Source organism: Protopterus annectens, chromosome 2.part1 (genome assembly GCF_019279795.1).
Source record: "Protopterus annectens isolate FY-2018-M chromosome 2.part1, PAN1.0, whole genome shotgun sequence".
NCBI classification, from domain to species: Eukaryota; Metazoa; Chordata; order Ceratodontiformes; family Protopteridae; genus Protopterus; species Protopterus annectens.
Genome location: NC_056729.1, coordinates 930,272,447 through 930,291,968, shown reverse-complemented (window position 1 = coordinate 930,291,968; position 19,522 = coordinate 930,272,447). Strand labels below are relative to the sequence as shown.

The 19,522-nt window shown below is 39.1% G+C and overlaps 1 protein-coding gene across 5 annotated transcripts in view; it reads left to right on the top strand.

Moving 5' to 3' along the window:
• Nucleotides 1-14,470: 14,470 nt before the first annotated feature.
• The window catches only part of CLCN3 (chloride voltage-gated channel 3), a 1,613,231-nt gene continuing 1,608,179 nt past the window's right edge, over nt 14,471-19,522 (top strand). For 2 of the 5 annotated variants that reach the window (XM_044062565.1, XM_044062560.1), the window contains exon 1: nt 14,471-14,792. The gene's annotated coding sequence lies outside the window, so the exon portion shown is untranslated. Of the gene's footprint in view, nt 14,793-15,915; nt 16,100-19,522 lie in introns of all 5 variants that reach the window. The other 3 variants (XM_044062563.1, XM_044062562.1, XM_044062561.1) reach the window with 3 other exon arrangements.

The window sequence follows — 19,522 nt, the reverse complement described above, 5'->3', positions numbered from 1 at the left end:
CTAATTATGTAGCCTTGGCTAATGCTGCCTTTAAATTACAAAAAGCTGTATTTTCCTTTGGTCTCCACTCCAGAAAGGGTAATTCTTTCTGGATAAAAAGCATGTCATGACATGAACTGTACCTTTTTACTTTTAACCTTAAACCCTGCCTCCTGCAGTGTTTGAAGGACCTGTATCACTTTAGCTAAATGCTGTTATTTTCTTTCAGACACAGTTAGTGTAAAATTGAAAGCATCCCCTTCCCCCTGTAGTATACATCATTTTATTGCAGTATTGTTTATTTGTTTTATGTTGTGAGAATTGAATGTATGCTTGCCCTTTGGCTGTTACCTAGACTGTGACACTTTGGTCTTACACATTTGCTTTTTTATTTGATTGTACCATAGCCCATGTACTGACTGTACTCAGTGTAGTATTTACTTGCAAACAAATTATTAATGACATGTATGCACAAGTATGACATCTTATTATGATTACCAAACAGGATTTTTGTTAGGAAAAACGTAAGCCATTTGGCCTGGCAACCAGTCTTGTTTCCTTGACCTTATAAATTTCAATACCAGTAACATTTTATGTTATGCAACATTCCTTGTAACTATCCATTTCAGCCTAGAAAGATTTGAGCTTACATACTTTTTTTTTTTCCTTTCTTTCTGCACATTCCAAATGCTTAACCCATAACTCCTTCAGCACTTACTCGTACCTTCAGTCATTTGTTAATATACTTGGAACTTGATACTAGAATGCAGTAGTAATACACATTAACTTGCTTAACTATGCATAATATTGCTTTTGAATACTTTTTTTGCTGGAGTCTTTGCTATTTTTATGCCATTATACAATTACAAAATATTGTAAGAAACAAAAGAGATTTTGACTTAACTAACACATGCTTAAAACAAATATATTTACATGATTTAATTTTGCTGTTGTGTGCCTTTTGCTGCACTTTAGGTGAAAAGAAAATACATGCATGTCAGTCTTGTGACGTCGTGTCTTTACTGCATTTAACTACTCTCATTTGATTTTTATGTCCTAGAACTGTTTTGTTATTACAATTTAAGTGCCTTGCTGTAACTGAATGAAAGTTTGTGCTGTGTACCCTTAACCATTTTTGAAAGGTAAAATAGTACATTGTAAATTATTTATCAGCGTAGTCAACTGCTGTTGCTTTAACTCTTTAGTAGCCAGATTATAGTTGTCAGTATTCTGTTCTGCTGACGTTAAAGCTCTTATGCACTTTTGAAAAAATGTTTGCATATGTTGTCTAAACTTTTTGAACTCACTCTGACTGTGTCTTAGAAGTTTATTAAATCTTTTTGTCAGTTTACCATGAACCTTGTCTCTCTTCTTATCTGTTTTGTAATGTGAAGTGGTTTTATGCCACGTTTGTTGTATATAAGCCATGAAACGCTGAGAAATAAAATTCCAGAAGCAACGCTCAAGTGTATCACTGCATACAGTGCCTACAGTTTTAAGAACCCAAGCTCCAAATGTAATCGTGTTATTAAAAATACCCTTCTGTTCATCCCACTTAGGGAGAGTTTCTAACTTTAGCTAAATGTGCTGCTCTAGCAGCCTCAGATTGTTGTGTCTCTAATTGAGCTCGTAATGTGTTAGTCTCCTCCCTTGCAACACTTACGATATGCTGTGTGTCAGCCAGTTGCTTGCCATATGTTTTTGCAAACAGATAATTAACCCTTTTATTATACCAATAGCTTTACTGCTTTGTTCAGTAACAGTTTGTGTAAAGGTCTTAATTTCAAAATGTGAGACTTTCAAAAACTAAGAAAATTCCTTTGTACATTTAGCAGTGTCAGTACGCATTTTACCAGACGCATTCCATTTATCACAGTAAGTCTGAAAGTGACCCAAGAGGTCAAGATCTTGCTGGTTACTAACTTTAGCAATCCAATCTTTAAACTCTTGCAAATCAGACTGTAAAGTACAAACTTTGACATCTACATCACCCTCTAATAAATCTTTTGCAACAGGATATATAGAAACAGGAACTACTGTCTGTGCTTCAAGCATTACTTTATCATGGTTGTGTTCCAGGTTTTGTACAATACATACAATATGTTTATGACAAGGCATGCAAAAAGCAACATTTAAATAAAATATTTCTGTACATTCTGTGACACTTCTGCCTTTACATAGTAAAGACTTACAGGTGCTAAAATGCTGATTATACTAAATATTTAAATAATTCCACATATCTACACATGATTTAGATACATCAACAGTAAAATACTTAGTGCACTTCATGACATTTTCATAAATTGCATTCATTGTTAAAAGAAAAACAGAAGAAAATATTTACCACAAATGTTCAGGACAAGGTGGCCAGTCTTGACACGAAGATCAGTTGTGGGCATACCTCTCAACCTGGAAACATCAAAAATCTGGACAAGGCCCATGAAAAAGACATACAAATCTGCACGCTGATTAACATAAAATTTGCATACATGATTGCACAACCCTGCCCACTCCAACAGAATTGTGGGATACCAACTTTTAAACGCAAACTGAAGAACAGAACCAAAATATAACACCAGAGTCCCTCTGCAGCCATTCCAATGTCCCATTACCTGGCTATTTCACCCCATTAACCATAAACACTAATGTGTGTATACTGCTTTACTTCTACAATGATTATTTGGATTTTATTTTTTTTTACATTCTATAGCACAATGCACAAACACTGGTATCTATCTGCTAAACAAAACAATACTGTCTCACAATGAAAATCGACTTGGCATTAAAACTTCTCTGCCCTTGAAACTCACATCACATTCATTGAAACGGCATTGAAACCCACACCACATCCAAAGAAAATGCATCTGGCCAGTGGTGGCTAAAGATTGCCTTTGGGCTGTTTTCAAATCAGAGGCCCCTGGCTTGCACACAAAACAAAAAACATACATGCGTTCTTTGATACACCTTCCTGACTTTATTAAATTATATTCCTTGTATAGTACAGCACACTTATTGTTTAAACATTTTTCCAGTAGGCAAGGAAACAAAAATGAACCAATAATGACAAAACTGCCCTATTCAAAACATTTCCATCATAAAAATGTACTTCCACATACAATTGCATTTTAAATTTATTGTTTGAAATTTTTTTTTCCAGTAGGCAATGAAGAAAAATGCATGCACCAATAATGACAAACAGTCAGAACATTTCCATGATAACAGTCTACTTCCACACACAACTGCATTTTATGTTTATTGTTTGAACAGTTTTCCAGTAGGCATTGAAGCAAAATGCATGCACCAATAATGACAAAACTGCCCTATTCAGAACATTTCCATGATAACAGTCTACTTCTACACACAAAATATATATACATAAAAATATAGAGTCACTAAGTACTATGAAATAAATTAAGCAGGTAAAGCAAGAATTAATGCACAAATACACAACTAAACTGCTGAACTTCATACAAGTTGTTGTACCTGGTGTAAAGGACTAATGTGTCTCCTCTTGAACAAGTCTTACAGCTATATTTGTTCAAACTGACAAGTGAATTCACAGTATATAACATGTTTAAATAAATAGATATAAGACCGTTATCTTAGTCAAGCAGGGAAAACTTCTCTTATTTTTTTTTAACAGCACCCAACAAATGGGAAACTTAAATTCTGTTCCACAGTTGCACTAAGGTCTTTGGAGAATGGTATCAGGTGAAACAGGTAAGATAGGTGGTAGATATAACCTCATTATACTTTATATCCAGTCATGAATGTGTACAGCAAACAACACCAAGATACAATAGACACACACAGACACACTGCAGTTCCCGGCTTACATAAAGAAGTTCATTATCTGCTGGCATGTTACCATAAAGAAGTTTGTTCCCTGCTGGCATTCTGAAGATAAATTGTTCATTCCTGGCTTACATAAAGCTTTCCGCTCGCACTCAGACCGGTAAAGCTGCTTTCTGAGGCTCCGCATTTGGACCGGAAGAGCTGCTTTCTGAGGCTCCATTCCCGGCTTACATAAAGTTGCTGTTCCCCGCTCGCATTTTGGACTGGTAACTCTCTTTCATATTAGAGCTGCATTTGCGGCCAGCCAGAAAAGCTTCCTCCAGCTCAATTCCGACTGGCTGGACGGCCTGACAGTGCTGATGTCATCGCGCATGTGATGACGTCAGCACCAACAGCATGAAAAATTGAAAAAAATTCAAAAACAAAAGGGAAAAATCGGAAATGAAGGGGTGCCACTTGGGAATCATGACACCCCTTCATTTGGACCCCAAAATTCGGTAAAAAATGAGTAAATTGGTATGGTTGGGAGGTATGATTGTGGGAGGATTTCTTTGCTGTCTTTCACTAGATGCTGGTGAAGCAAAATCTGGCAGTACGACCTGCTCCGTAGCTCACAAACTGTCTGAAGAAGAATTACTGTACTGCCCTGTACTGCGCTGCAGTGTTTGTCCTCCAGTCAATGGACAAAGTTTTAGAAAAGAAGAGTCGACTTCAAAAAAAAAGTCTGCACAGGAATGTTGCACTGTGAGAGACACCTCTGCAGGTCATCTCCCTGGTTGTTTCGACTGATCTGGTCTCGCCACTGTAAAATTTAAAGTTGCACTACACTATTCAGGTAGTCTGTACCTTTACTCACTGAAAACACTGAGATGAGTTCAGCTGTTAACGACATTCATATACTCTACATACGAAGTAGACATCTAGTTTAACAATGAAAGGAGAGGATTACCGACCTCAAAGAGATGCCCTATGCAGACCGTCTCAAAAAACTGCAGCTTTACTCCATTGTATATTGCCTACTCAGAGGCGATCTCTGCCTAACACACAAAGCTATGTCAAACCAAAAGCTTTTAGACATGCTTCACTTAAAGAAATCCCAATCCCTATGAGCTACACACTCTAGGGACCTAAACCTTGTCACCACAATAAACAGAACATGCTGGAGGGATAGATTCCTGTCCCAGAGACTTCCCATACTCTGAAGCAAATCACCTATCTATATCAAACAAAGCTCCTCATTAGCACTGTTCAAGAAAAATCTTAATGATTGGATGGGAGATAGGAAATTCACCCCGGGGATCACTTCTGTGGCTCTGCTCGACAGTGGCACAGGAAAATAATTTTCTTGGGTGGCGAAAGCCAGGGTACCTTTGGCTAGGCTTATATAGGCCCTAGGGCCAATAGCCTAGTATCTACCTATGAACCTATGAACCTATGAAAGATATACATAAATAACAAGGCCGTACTTCAGCTTTCAGCATCAGATCTCTAAGGATAGGATAATCAAAGTCTCCCATACAAAAGAAAAAGTCCCATTCTTTGTAGTGTCTTTCCTGCCTGCATCAGCAGTTTAGACAATTTGCCAGAATAATAAGTCTTTCTTTTGAAGCTGGTCTGCTGACAGTTTGCTTTCCTTATTTCACACATTCTGTTCCTGAAGGATAACTCCTCAGCCTTATACTTATCTTGTACGTCCTGTTGACGAGACATGGCTGCATACAAGAGTTCATCTTGACCTGCTTGTAGATTACACATTTCACAAACTGCATAGTTTATAAAAGATAAAATATTTTTCTTTTGACTTCTTATAACAATGAATGCCAAGTGCACTCTACAAACTGAAATGCAGAATATTTATTTTACATTTTCAGAATAAAATCCACTGAAATCCATTTTTAACCTGCACGTTACTCTCACAAGGGGGTTGAGAGTTGACACTCTAACCTCATATAAAAAAATTGGGAAAAATTAGTTTATGATGATGATATGCATATATGATAACCCCAATTGTTATCAACTATTGTGATTCATCTATTTTTTTTTACTCAGTTTTAATCCTCTTTCTCTATGAAAGCAAAACCATGGAGTTTGGTTATGGGACTAAAGCCCTGTAGGCAAAAAAAAAAACTCATTCATTTATAATTAATGTACACACACACACACACACACACACACACACACACACACACACACACACACACACACACACACATATATATATATATATATATATATATATATATATAGATAGATAGCCATTTATAGGTAGTTCACACACATACATATATATGTATATATATATATATATATATATATATATATATATATATATATATATATACATATATTAATGTATATGTCTATACACACACACACACACACATATATATATATATATATATATAACACACACACAGACACACATATATTATGGTGTACTGATATGACAATGAACCTGTGAGAAGTAATACTGCCTGTTGTCACTGCTTGGGACTGATCTGAGAAGTTCCTCCAACATTTAAACTGAAGTTACTTCTTTATTCCTCGGAAAATATGCAATGCCTTTCTTTTTTATGTTGATTTTAAAATCTCTTAGTAAATGTAACACTTGTATATGTTGTAAATTTCTAAAGCCATATACACACTTTGTCTCTTGGGAAGGAATTTTCCTTCTACAGCGCAGCAGTGAAATGAACTGACATTCCATTTTAAGAGTATGAGGAAGAGTCTAGAATTAAAATGAAAAAAGGTTTTTCTATCAGAATAAATTCAGAAAAATGGGAAATTTCCCAAAAAGATAAAGTAAATAAAGGTAAACGAGAGATAATGAAATAATCCTGAAGAATGCATTCTCTCAAAGATCATAGTTGTTTTATGGAAATATTAAAAGGCAGTAGAGGTTCGTCTTCCTCATCCTAATGCTAGTCTGAAAATGAAAATCTAGTGAGGCTGAATGTAGGTTCATAGGTTCATAGGTTCATACTAGGCTATCTGCCCTAGGGCATTTATATGCCTAGCCAGAGTGTGTGTGTGGCTTTCACCACCCCTTAGGATGAGAATACTATACCCATTAGTTTGCTGTGCCTCTGTCCAGCAGTGATACAGAGATGATTCCCGGGGTAAACCTACGATCTCCCATCCACTCGTCAAGATTTCTCTTGAACAGAGTCAGTGAGGGGCTCTGCCTCACATGGACTGGGATTCTGTTCCACAATGTAGGGAGTCTCTGGGTGATGAATCTGTCCCTCCAGCACGTCCTATTTATATCCGTGTTGAGGTTTAAGTCTCTTGCTCTCGTGGCTCTGGTGGATTTGGATTTTTTGAGGTGGAGCATGTCCATTAATTCTGGGTTGGACATGGCCTTGTATGTCAGGCACAGATCACCTCTGAGCAGACGGTATGCGACTGAATAGAGCTGGAGTTTCTTCAGTCAGGCATCATATGACATATGTTTAAGCCCCTTTATCCTTTTGGTGAGGAACTTTTGGGGTCTTTCCAACTGCTGCAGGTGTCGGGTAAGGTGCATTCCGAATGGGGCATTGTACTCAATCATTGGTCTGATAAGTGAAGAGTACAGGGGTACAATGACCTCTCCTGATCTGGATGTGAATCCCTTCATGATCAGGTGGGCAATGTAGAAAGTCTTCCTAACCACTTTGGCAATGTGAGTGTCAAAAGAGAGGTTACTGTCAACTTGGGTCCCCAGGACCCTGATAACTTCTTCCGTGTTTAATGGATTACCACCTATGTGGTAATTAGGGGTTACCTTTTTTTTCCCAAAGGGTATGACTATACATTTTTTGGCATTTAGCTTAAGGCCATGGCTCTGGCACCAGTTATCCATTTCTATGAGACCTTTCTGGAGGATGTCTGTGTCTGATGGAGTGTCAATTATGGTGCCCAGTTTGCAGTCATCTGCAAATTTTGTCAGCCACAATCCCCCTATGTTTGCCTGCACTTCAGAAAAATAAATGCCGAACAAGAGGGGGCCCAGGACTGAGCCCTGTGGGACACCGCTCGTGACCGGCTTAGAGTCTGACATGGCACCAGCAACTCTAACCCTGTGTGTTCTGTCCTTGAGCCAGTTTGCAACCCATCTTGTGACATATGTGTTTACATCTAAGCTGGTGAGCTTTTCTATGATGCCCGAGTGGGGTATTGTGTCGAACGCTTTTGCTAGGTCAAGGTAGGCTGTGTGAACTGCCTTACCCTCATCAATGGCCTTAGTGACTGTTTCGAAAAAGTTGACCAAGTTCAAGAGGCAGGAACTAGCATTTTAGGACAGGGCAGCCTGGGACAGTTTAACTCACTGAGTGGTTGTAACGTTTGTCATCATTAGTTTTGCTGTCATAAAGGATGCAGATTCTTATATTATCAGAGTTTGACAGAAAGGAATAAAACTACATGCTGCTAGTGCATTTGTGTGTTTGTGTATCCTAATGTTCTACATGTTTTTTACATCATGAAAACTTAAAAAAACGGTGATACACAGATGGAAAATAGCATCATAAGACATCATGTTCTATCACTATTCCTTTTGACAAGTACCCTGGATAAGTATAAATACATTTCAACAACATATTTGCATAATAAAGACATAAATGGTAGGAAACTGCAAACAATCTGATATTTGTTGTGGTTAATGTAGAGCAGGACAGGCCTGTGAAGGCAAATTGCTGGGTTACTATGGCTCAGAGTATATTGGTGCTATTTGTGGGATGTTATTCAGCTATTTTCTCTTTTTCCTGTGTCCGTTACATTGAACTGTTTAATATTATATGGGCCCTGCTGTTGAACACAGATATCTAATTCTCTATGAAACTAACATAGCAGAGTAATAAGTCTTTGAAAAGTGCACAGTTGTTGTTCTTAGCATTTGATACTACCCAAATGTAGAATAGCAGATAATATTAAAAGCAATGCCCTTGCTGTTTTTATTTTTGTATTTGCTCATAATTGAAGATGACTGTGGCTTGGATTCTCATACCTTTTCCCACTCTTAAAACTATTGCTTATGTAATCGCAAGACAAAGTATATGGAAAAAGAATGAAAAGGATGTTGGTCAAACAGATATATGCACTTATGCAGGAAAACAGAAATTGTACACAATGCGAGCATGTTCAAGTGTGGTTCACTCACACATACGTTAGGTATTCGTCAGTGCTGTGGCAATATTCCTGTACTGCAGCTTTCCTCTCTTGTGCTACATTAGCAGGTTAATAATCCCACATCTAGCTAGTAGAATTGGACATAATGAAGAAAAAAAAGTTTTTTATAGATACTTTTAACTGTTTTAGTACATTAGCATGGCATACAAGGTCTAAAAACATTATTTTGGGAAAGAAGCATATGCCATTTTATTTTTTCCGGTGCAGTTCTAGCTGCAGTAATAATAGCAGCTGATGCTGAAAGCTTGCCATCTGTGCTAGTGGGGAATTCAGGCAGTAGCTGTTTACACCTAGGTAATAAGTTTACTAACAATAGTCTGCAGAAAGCTACGTGCTGTTATTACATCTCTGTAAAAGTTCTATCAGGTTACTGAAAGATTTTTAGTACACTTGCTAAACATGCATAACTTGTACTACAGCCAGTATTTAGAATAAACTTTTCAAATGTCACATATTATGAGATACATCATTCATTTTAGCTCACAAAGAACCTATTGACAGCAGGAGAAAGGCAATTTACAAACTCCCCTAGGATGTATTAAACAGTAGACGTCCAACAATGTATATTCCACTGTAGTCCACAGGCATTATAAACAAATCACTCTGTTTCATCATATTACTGCATTTCCAGTTTCAAGCTTGATCAGGTGTCAGATACTAGCCCACCTGCCACACGTTTTGGTGAACAAAGGATAAGAAGTATGCATGTTTTGCATGTTTAAAAACTGTTTAATTGCAGTGAAGTTATCATTCTTGTCCTCTTTTTGCAAGAACTCGACCTATAAGTACACAGTGTATCCACCCACAGAAAAAGAAGCCAGAACCTTTTGACTTGTAACTCAGTCACACACTGTAAGCATTTAGGCTCATAGCTAAGTTTTAGGTAAGCTGCTGTTGTGGGCCATTTTAAGCCTAGCCAGTTTTCCCTTTTGGTGCTCTCAATAACCTATCCAATTTGGTCTTAGATTGGACTTACCTATCCCATGGTTGTTAATTAGATCCTTATGTCTTCCTTGTTGGTATAATGGTGAGTATCCCTGCCTGTCACGCGGGAGACGGGGGTTCGATTCCCCGATGAGGAGCGTGTAACTTTTGGTGGGAGGTTGGCATAATGGTTAAGGTGTTTACCTTACAGACACAATGTGCAGGGTTTGATTCTCAGCTAAGGTAATTGGCTAGGCTTAAATGGCCCACAAGGGCAGTTAGCCTAGTACTAATCTATGAATCTATAATCTATATATTACCCATAATGAGTATAACTGGGATCATACCATAGATAATTTGAAGGGTCCCATTTATTGGATAAAGCATTTAGGAGCTGCATCTGTCCATTAGACGCACAGGGGCAAATTTTCTGTTTGTAATCCCAAAGGGACAGACCACTGAAGACAGTCAAAATCTAATAAACAAAAACCTTCAGTAGCAAAGCACCAATGAAGACAGTCCCACAAAATTGTGAACATAACACACCATTTATTCCACAATACAATTCCCTTCTATTTTGGAATAAATGGTGTGCTACATTCAAAATTTTGTGGCACTGTCTTCATTGGTGCGTTGCTACTGAAGGTTTCCTGTTTATTTGTAAATTTTCTGTTTCCCATCTATAGATCCAAGTTGGTTTTGAATATGGACAGGTATGAACTTTTCTTTTATGTGGATGGAGAGTCTGTTCCAGAGCAGTGGTATCCTCTGCAAGATATTCCTGTCCCTCCAAACCATTCTGCTAATGTTCCAGAATAGATTTGAATCCCTAGACTGAGTATTTTTGATGCCATTTGAGTTGCTGACATGCAGTAAATCCATCAGTATTGGATCGGAGGATGTCTTGTATGCCAGACACTGGTCACCTCTTAACAGTCTGTAGGATACCAAATATAGTGACAGGGTTTTGAGTCAGTGCATGTAGGACATGTTAAGACCTTGTATCCTTTTAGTAAGGTGTCTTTGTGGGTATTCCAGTTGTTCCATGTGTCTGGAGAGATACATGCCAAAAGGGGCATTATATTCAATGATTTACATAAGGGGGGCTGAGTAAAGAGGGACAATGTCATCCCTAGATCTAGACACAATCTCTTTGTTTATAAACTATGTAATATATTAGTACTTTCTTACAACAATGGACACATGTCAATCAAACGTTAGATCACTGTCCACATAAGTTCCCAAATCCTGAACAACTGGGTCAACACTTGCAGCCGTATTTTTAATGTTCTAGTTCCCTGGGTTTGATGATTTCCTAAAGGATAAAGTAATGCATTTTTTGGCATTTAGTTTCAGTCCATAATTTTGGCACCAGTTATTTATTTGGGGCAAACCTTTTTGCAACAATAACTAGATCACTTCATTGTTTAGTGTATACACTGTAAAATCTTACACATACATATAACACTTATCTGTACTTACACAATACATGACTCAGGTGGCAAAGCTGTAGTCCACACATGTTGCAGGCTAATACCATACATGCTGAGGGTGAACATAGGCACACTTGACAAATCACAGACTGTCAGTAGGTTGGGTAAGTGTCTATGCATGCATCTATTTGTTTATTCTGTTTGTGTTAAACAGGAATATTTGCAAACACAAGGGAGAAATGTTCAGGGTGTAAACATCATGACTATGAATATTATGGACATAGTACTAATGAATACCATTACAGCCACCCATATATCCATTAATTTTCTAAATTCTGACAATTTAACTACCCACACACACATGGACAAACAGTTGCACATCTCCATGCATACATTCTATGCTACTTAATGTGCAGATTCTACCCACCAATGAAACACACATGTTCTACACTTTTTAACTTGCATAGTACAGAATGTAGGACGTTGGTAGTACATGTGTATCCTAAGGCAGCAGAGCACTGGACTATTTATGGGGCCTCATTACATAGATCCTGTGTCAACAATTGCATTTAAATACAGTGCCAAACCCTCACTACCCTGTAGCACAAAGATGAACTTCCAGGCAATAACTATGAATCACAAGAGGGTTGCCCAATACAAAAGTCACTGTGTCTGACTTCGTATACTAGGCAACATCTCTGTGAATCTTCTTGTACTAGCTTTTTGTCTTATCCGTCATTTTTACAATATTTTTTTCCTCCAGTTTATAATTTTTCAACCTACTAGTAGCGCTGAAAAGCTAATTGCACATATGAACTGGACATGTTACCAGTTTGTTATATCTGAACTATTATTTATCTATTTTTTTATTTGTCTGTTTTTTACTGGGAAAGTCCAACTGGGTAATACCCATTTTCAGCAGAGGCCCGGGGGGAAAAAAGCTCCAGCTCCATTTGTTTACAATGTATTATACTTAGTTCCAGTTAAACACAGAGTAGTTACATTTCTATTTATATTTATACACATACAGTAGTTACAGTTACACATTGCAAGATTTTACAGAGGTAGAAGTTACTAAAGAGAAAGCCCACATGCAACTTAGTGGATTGTACAGACAGCAGTTATGTATAAAAATTATTTTGTCATTTCAGTGAGAGGTTGAGAGTAGTCTGTTTAAGGATAGTATATGGAGAGCATTGTACAGTGAGCACAAACTCTTAACCTGGTGATGAGCTTGTGCAGGACCAGGATTGGTTAAGATGTTGTTTAAGCAGTGGTTTAAAAAATATTGAAACTAACTGCAAATGCTGAAAGAGAGAGAATTTCCTAACGTCAGTTACCTGCCACTCAAATGTCACAAAAAGTGCATCCTACCAAACTCCTACATAGAGAATTGTAAGTGTTGTAATAAATGCACTACAACCTTCACTAGCTGCAGGCTTTCTTCCACTGGGTAGAGTATTATGTATCTGTGGAAAGTTTTAGATCATTACTATAGTTTTAGGAAAACACTGTGTGCATGGCACAATGGCTTTGTAATTATGTTTTCTCTTTTGGGCCCATATTTAGCCCTGTCCTTCAGTTACTCTTTGTGTGGGACCTGCATAGTCTGCCCATTTCCATGAGGTTTTCCCTGTGCACTATGTTTTTTCGCACAAAAACAATTTGGTTGAACTGTCCCTGCATACTACATTAACCCATGTCCATGTGGAACAAATTATGAAAGATAAGGGTCTACAACAAATGAATTTGCTTATTCAGTTAACAATATGTAAGCAATAGAGATAATGTGATACTTGTAAATCTGTCATGGCTAGGAGATAGGATGTGTTTTGCATACAAACCTGTGTCTGTTAAAGGCGATCATAACTATTCCATTCTAGTACTGAACATTAACTGGGTTTAGATTTTTCTTGTTCCGGTAATTAGACCTATCATTGAGTACAATGTCCCCTTTGCTATGTACCTAACTAAGCATGTCCAACAATTGGAATACCCACAGAAGCTCCTCACTAGTAACATGTCCTATGCAGACCGCCTCAAGGCCCTATCCCTATATTCTGTCTCTTACAAGCTGCTGAGGGGAGATCTATGCCTGGCATGCAAGGCATTGCCATACCCCATCTGATGGTCCTCCTGCATATCCGTAAAACAAACAGAAGAATTGCCCATTCTAAAGACTTAAACCTTGTCTGTGATATAAACAGGACCTGCTGGACATACAAGTATGTATTCCAGAGATTACCCCTTCTCTGGAATAGGCTCCCCATCCATGGGAAGCAGAGTTCCTTCCTAACCCAATTCAAGTATAACTTGGACGGGGAAAGGAAAATTTATCACTGGTTTTGCACCTAGATATCTTGTGGACACAGGCAGCCTGTAACTGGCTCATCTTCCAGACCCCTGCTTGTAAATGGTCGCCCTCCACCCTCACCCCCATGCCCCTGCTTAGATTTTTCAAGGGCACCAGAACTTGTCAGAGATTTGGGATGCATGGCTAGACATAAAAAGGCCTTTGTGGTTGTTAGCCTAGTAAAGACCTATGAAACCTATAAATTCAGTGTGGGATCATGCGGCTAAGCTACAAATGTTCTACCGGATCAACCTATGCATCTATTTTACTTATTTTGGTTATCTGTCAACTTTTTTACGTAAAGGTGCCAGGTATTTACACTGACTTAAGGAAATCTGACCAGAATACAAAGGCAATGTATATTTTACGGTAAAACAAATGTCTTTGGATGAGGAAAACCCAACAAAATAACCCTCAGAAGAATTACATGAACAAAGCGGAACAAAGAAACAGCGTGACATGTACAGCCTCATGATCTTTCTGCAGCAAAACTCAAGGTTCAGTGACTGCAGAGGCAAGAACATGACATCACGCAAGTGAATCAAAAGGCAAGAGCAACTTGTAAGTCAGTGAGAATAACATCACATTTAAACATGTGTATCAAAGAGCTACTGAAGTAAAAAACAGTACAAAATTGGTGATGGGACTGTGGTGACACGGAGATAACCTGCCTTAGTTGCAATACAATATATGAATTGCATAACTATTTCACTTGAAACTATCCAAATTAATCTCAAAATAGGGAGTGACTATGAAAGACAGAGGAGGGCATTCAAACGACAACGCTGCGTTACAGTTCAAAGAACTCAAAAACTGTTCCTCGGTAGTCTGAATTGCCATCCGTAAGGTGGCGGCGTTTCCATGGTCATAGTAGACTTTCTAATTCTGTTATTTCGGATCTGTGCAGAAAATTATAAACCCGGAAGTACGCGTCATCAGTAACTAGCATTTGAGATAGCAAAAGCCCGAATGTAATGTTACTGGCATTCGCTGCTGAGGGGCTGGCGATGGACTCCTGAAACACAGTTAAAGCTTTCCGTCTTTTTAACGCGGGGCGGCAGCAATTTGAGAGTATGCTTGGTGCGGCTTTCTTCCCGGGCCGACAGCACAGCTGAGGTAGGAGGAGTTCAGCAAACAGGGTATGTCTCTGCAGCACAACCCCGAACAGGTGCTTTAAGTCTCTCAGCGTCTGAAGTCGGAATTATGACATGAAACCAAAAATAATATGACAGGGCTAAGGCCCCTGTTTGGGATACTTCTTAAAAGTATCACTATTATTCATATTAAAAGTTGGTGGAATAAAATAATGTGTGCATTTTCTAGAGAATAAGAAGTCAGCAACTGTGATGTCTGTTTTTAGTGATTGTGATCTTCGCTGTTCAGGGATGGCGCAAAATGTGGAGACGTTCTTGATGATTAGGCATAGCTTGAGAGTTTTTTTCTGGGGTGTTTTATTTTTGAATGGAGTGGATTGTAAGGTGCCACAGCACCAGAGGGCGCTGGCAGTGATCAGTGAGGTGCATTTGCCGTAGTAGGAAATTTTTAATTTAATACTGTTTGTGTTTCCATACCAGTCAACCTCAAGAGCTTAATAGGAGGAGAGCCAAGCCATTGACACGAAAAACACTGAAATAGTTTCTGTCCCACCGCTGTTTGATCCAAGACACCTTGAAATTGAATGGTGGTAGCTTTTTTTTCCCCTGCCAAGAACATTGCTTGTTTTTGTATGGTTGACAACTGTGTTGCATCTCAGTAATGGGAATTGGATCAACCCTTTCAACTGTCCAGATTTCTGCAGCATTTGCAGATTTTTTTTGCCTCATATTTCAGTCTGTTTTCATAAAATTGTCTGGCAAATCACTGAGAAATGAATTCACTACGTAATGATGGTCATTTGAGTTTCAGACTTCATATTTTTCAGAAAATGCATGCTAAAGCAAAACATACTAACCTGCCCCTACCTTTGGTCCTTTGCATTCCCTTTTTTTGGCTTTGACCAGACTTCTTGTGCTAAGTGGTTGAGAGGTATGGACTGACTTAAACTGAATGATATAAATAATTTGTATTGTCTTCGCTATTTTAGCTGCATGGTTTGTTGAGCCTAAAGTAGTGGGATTTACAGTTGATCCGTTGGACAGGTTGTATATTGATCGATTTGTAAAATTTTGTATTTGAGGATGGAAAAGCCCAGGAGCGTCGCAGTTAATTATCTTGTGACATCATAAGGAAACCATGTGATTTATATACTGATTTTTTTTTTAGAGTCCTGGCCAATGGGAGTGAAGTGAGTTTTACAGAAACTGTTTACTCCAAATTGGGGAAGGATAGCAACATTGATATTTATGACATCTTATAAAACTAGGATCTCAGACTCAAAACACGTGAGATAAAATGCTACTTTTCCATTCTGGATGGGGGCTGCAATCCCCCCACCCCCTTGAACAAGGTGAGGTGAAGGATATTATATATTAATTCACAGTGTTGAGAATTGCACATGATTGCTAAATATGTATGAATCTCTATATGGGACAGGCTTCCCATCCATGTGAAGCTGAGTTTGTCTTTTACCCAATTTAAGCAGAACCTAGACTAGTGGATGGGGAATAGGAAATGTACACTGGATCTGGTACCCATGTCGCTTATGGACAGAGGTAGCTTATAAATCCCTGGCCCTCAAGGTCCTGTTTGGATACAGGATGTCATTATTTTTTGGGAAAACTTTGCTAGGCTTAGAACCCCCCCCTGGGTCATTAGCCTAGTAACAATCTATGAATCTGTGAATGTACCTTCCTTTCCAAACCATCACTGTCAATGCCTTTTTGTTTGTATTTTGCTTCTGTTTATCAAACTGAGCACCAAGGTTATTGTTAATGCATCTGACAGTCTTTATTGTACCACTGTGATTAGCTCTGATTTATTCAGTTTGCATATTGTCTGCTTTTCTCGTTTTTCCTTAGTTTTATATGTTATTAATGATATACTAATTATTACAGTATAGATACCACTCTTTACATGTAAATTAATTTGTTTGCATACTGCTTACACGTGAATCTCTTTTCATTATTTTTATTGTGTCCCATGTCTGTGGGCTTACTAGCGAGTCAGACTTTTAAAAATTCTTTCAAGTTTATTTTAATGCATTGACAAAATGGCCAGCTAGCTCTCTTCCTAATTTAGTTATGGATATTTTACACAGGGCATGTACATCTGCACTGCCAGTGGTTCGACCATTCCACTGATGACACACACTTACGGAAGCTGGGTTGTTGCTAGTTCTTTGCATCCAGCTGAATCAGTGTGTAAGGGTAAATTAGAACAGTCATCAGTTAAAGCAGAGCAGCTGCTGCAGTCGAGGTGCTTACTGTGCAAAAGTTGCCCAGTTAAGAGCTGCATTAGTAGTATCTTTCTAGGACCTTACATTGTATGCTGAAGGGTTGCATCTGAACTGTGACTGGAACTACTATAGAAGCCTACAGCTCAGTTTGCTGTGTGAACCTAAGGAATTTTATTTATCTGTGTGTTCATAGGTAGGTACTAGGCTATTGGCTGTAGGGCCTGTACAAGGCTAACCAGAAAGATTCCCTGGCTTACGCCACCCAAAAATTATTTTCCTTTGCCCCTGTTGAGCAGAGCCACAGAAGTGATCCCCGTGGTGAATTTCCTATTTCCCATCCAGTTGTCAAGATTTTTGTTAAAGAGGGCTAATGAGGTGCTCTGCTTAACATGAATGGGCAGTCTGTTCCAAAGTATGGGGAGTCTCTGGGATAGTAATCTGTCCCTCCAGTATGTTTTGTTTATTGTAGTGACAAGGCTTAGGTCCCTGGAGCTTGTGGCTCGGAGGGATTCAGATTTCCATAAGTGTAGCATGTCCAACAGCTCTGGGTTGGACATGGCTTTGTATGTTAGGCAGAGATTGCCTCTGAGTAGGTGATATGCGACGGAGTAGAGCTGGAGTTTTTTGAGACGGTCTGTATAGGGCATCTGTTTGAGGCTGGTGATTCTCTTCATGAGGTATTTCTGTGGCCTTTCCAGTTGTTGTAAATGTCTTGTGAGATACGTACCAAATGGGGCATTGTACTCTCTAATGGATCTAATGAGGGATGAGTAGAGAGGAACAATCATCTCCTTTTTCCTGGATGAGAAACCTTTTGTGATGAGGTGTGCCACGTAGAAAGATTTCCTGACTACTATGGCGATTTGGTTATCAAATGAGAGACTACTGTTCACCTGTTTCCCTAGGTCTCTTATCACACTTTCAGTGTTGAGTGGACTATCGCCTATGTGGTAGTTCATGGGCACAGGGTTTTTCCCAAAGGGGATGACTGTCCATTTTTTAGTGTTGAGCTTGAGGTCTTTGCTTTAACACCAAGCATCTGTCTCATTGAAGCTCTTTTGTAAAATATCCACATCATTTGCAAATTCAATAATGGCTCCCAGTTTGCAGTCATCTGCGAACTTTGTTAGCCATAGACCCTCTGTGTTGGCTTGCACTTTAGAGAAGTAGATGCCAAACAGGAGTGGACCCAGGACTGAACCCTGTGTTACTCCACTTGTCACTGGTCTGACTCAGATTTGGAGTCGGCTACTTTCACGGTATTGGTTCTGTCAGTGAGCCAGTTGGCAACCCATCGCGTGACATAGGGATTTATGCCCAGTTTAGTGAGTTTATCTATGATTCCAGAATGGGGGATGGTGTTGAATGCCTTGGCAAGCTCTAGATAGGCTGTGTGACCCACCTTACCCTCATCCACAGCTCTAGTGACAGCTGTGGTGACTCCTTCAAAGAAGTCAATCAGGTTTAGGAGACATGATCTGCCTTTCACGAACCCAAACTGGGTGGAGTCCAGAGTTTGAAGGTTATCTATGTCTTTGTTTATAAGTTCCATGGCTTTGCAGGTCAGGCTTGTCAGGCTAATGGGTCAGTAGTTCCCAGGGTCTGTGGTGGCTCCCCCCCCCTTGTGGAGTGGGATAACCATAGCTGTGTGCCATTTAGTAGACACAAAGTCTGAAGTGAGGCTATGATTGAACATGGTACTTAGGTGGGGTGCCAGTACGTTTTGTAGTTCGTGCAGAACACAGCCCGGGTTGTTGTCTGGTCCCATGGATTCTGTATTCTTGACTTTGGAGAGTGCGGTTTTTACCTGTGAGGCCATGATTGCTTAGTATTCTTCAGTATTGAGATGGGCACTTTAGGGAGGGATTCTGCTAGGATGTTGGCAATATCAGTTGGTTCTGTATATTTAGTGCCATCGTGCTGTAGCTCAGAGCAGATCTGAGTGTTGCCATTGAGATTCTTGACATAACTATAGAATGCCTTGTGGTTGTCTTTAGAATCTGTGGCGATTTTATTTTCGTAACCAGCTTTAGAGGATCTTACGAGGGATCTCAGCTTCTTACTGAGGTTGACAAGGGAGTTTTTCCAGTCTTGGGATTTTACTCTTTTGCAACAGTTTCTTCCTTTTGTTGTAGAGTTTGTTTTATGGCAGAGGACCACCAAATTGGCTTCCTTTTTTTTTGGAGGAGAGCGTATTGGTTCTATTTGGGATGGCATGATCCATGCACTTGTGTATATGTTCATACAGTGCATTGGTGTAAGATTCAGCAGTTGTGCTTCTACATTTCGTCTGCATGAGTGTCGTGAAGTTTGCCACTTCTGTCTTGAGAAGCATGAAGTTGGCTTTGGAGAAGTTTTTTATGGTGGTTACCTTAATGGGGGGTGGGGGCGGGATCTGGATGTCTAGGGTGATCAGCTTATGGTCGGATCTGATAACGAGGAGCTGACCTCTGGTGTGGAGCATTGGTCGCCCATGTTGGTAATGACCAGGTCTAGGATATTGTTGCCCCATGTTGGGGTATGGATAAGTTGATC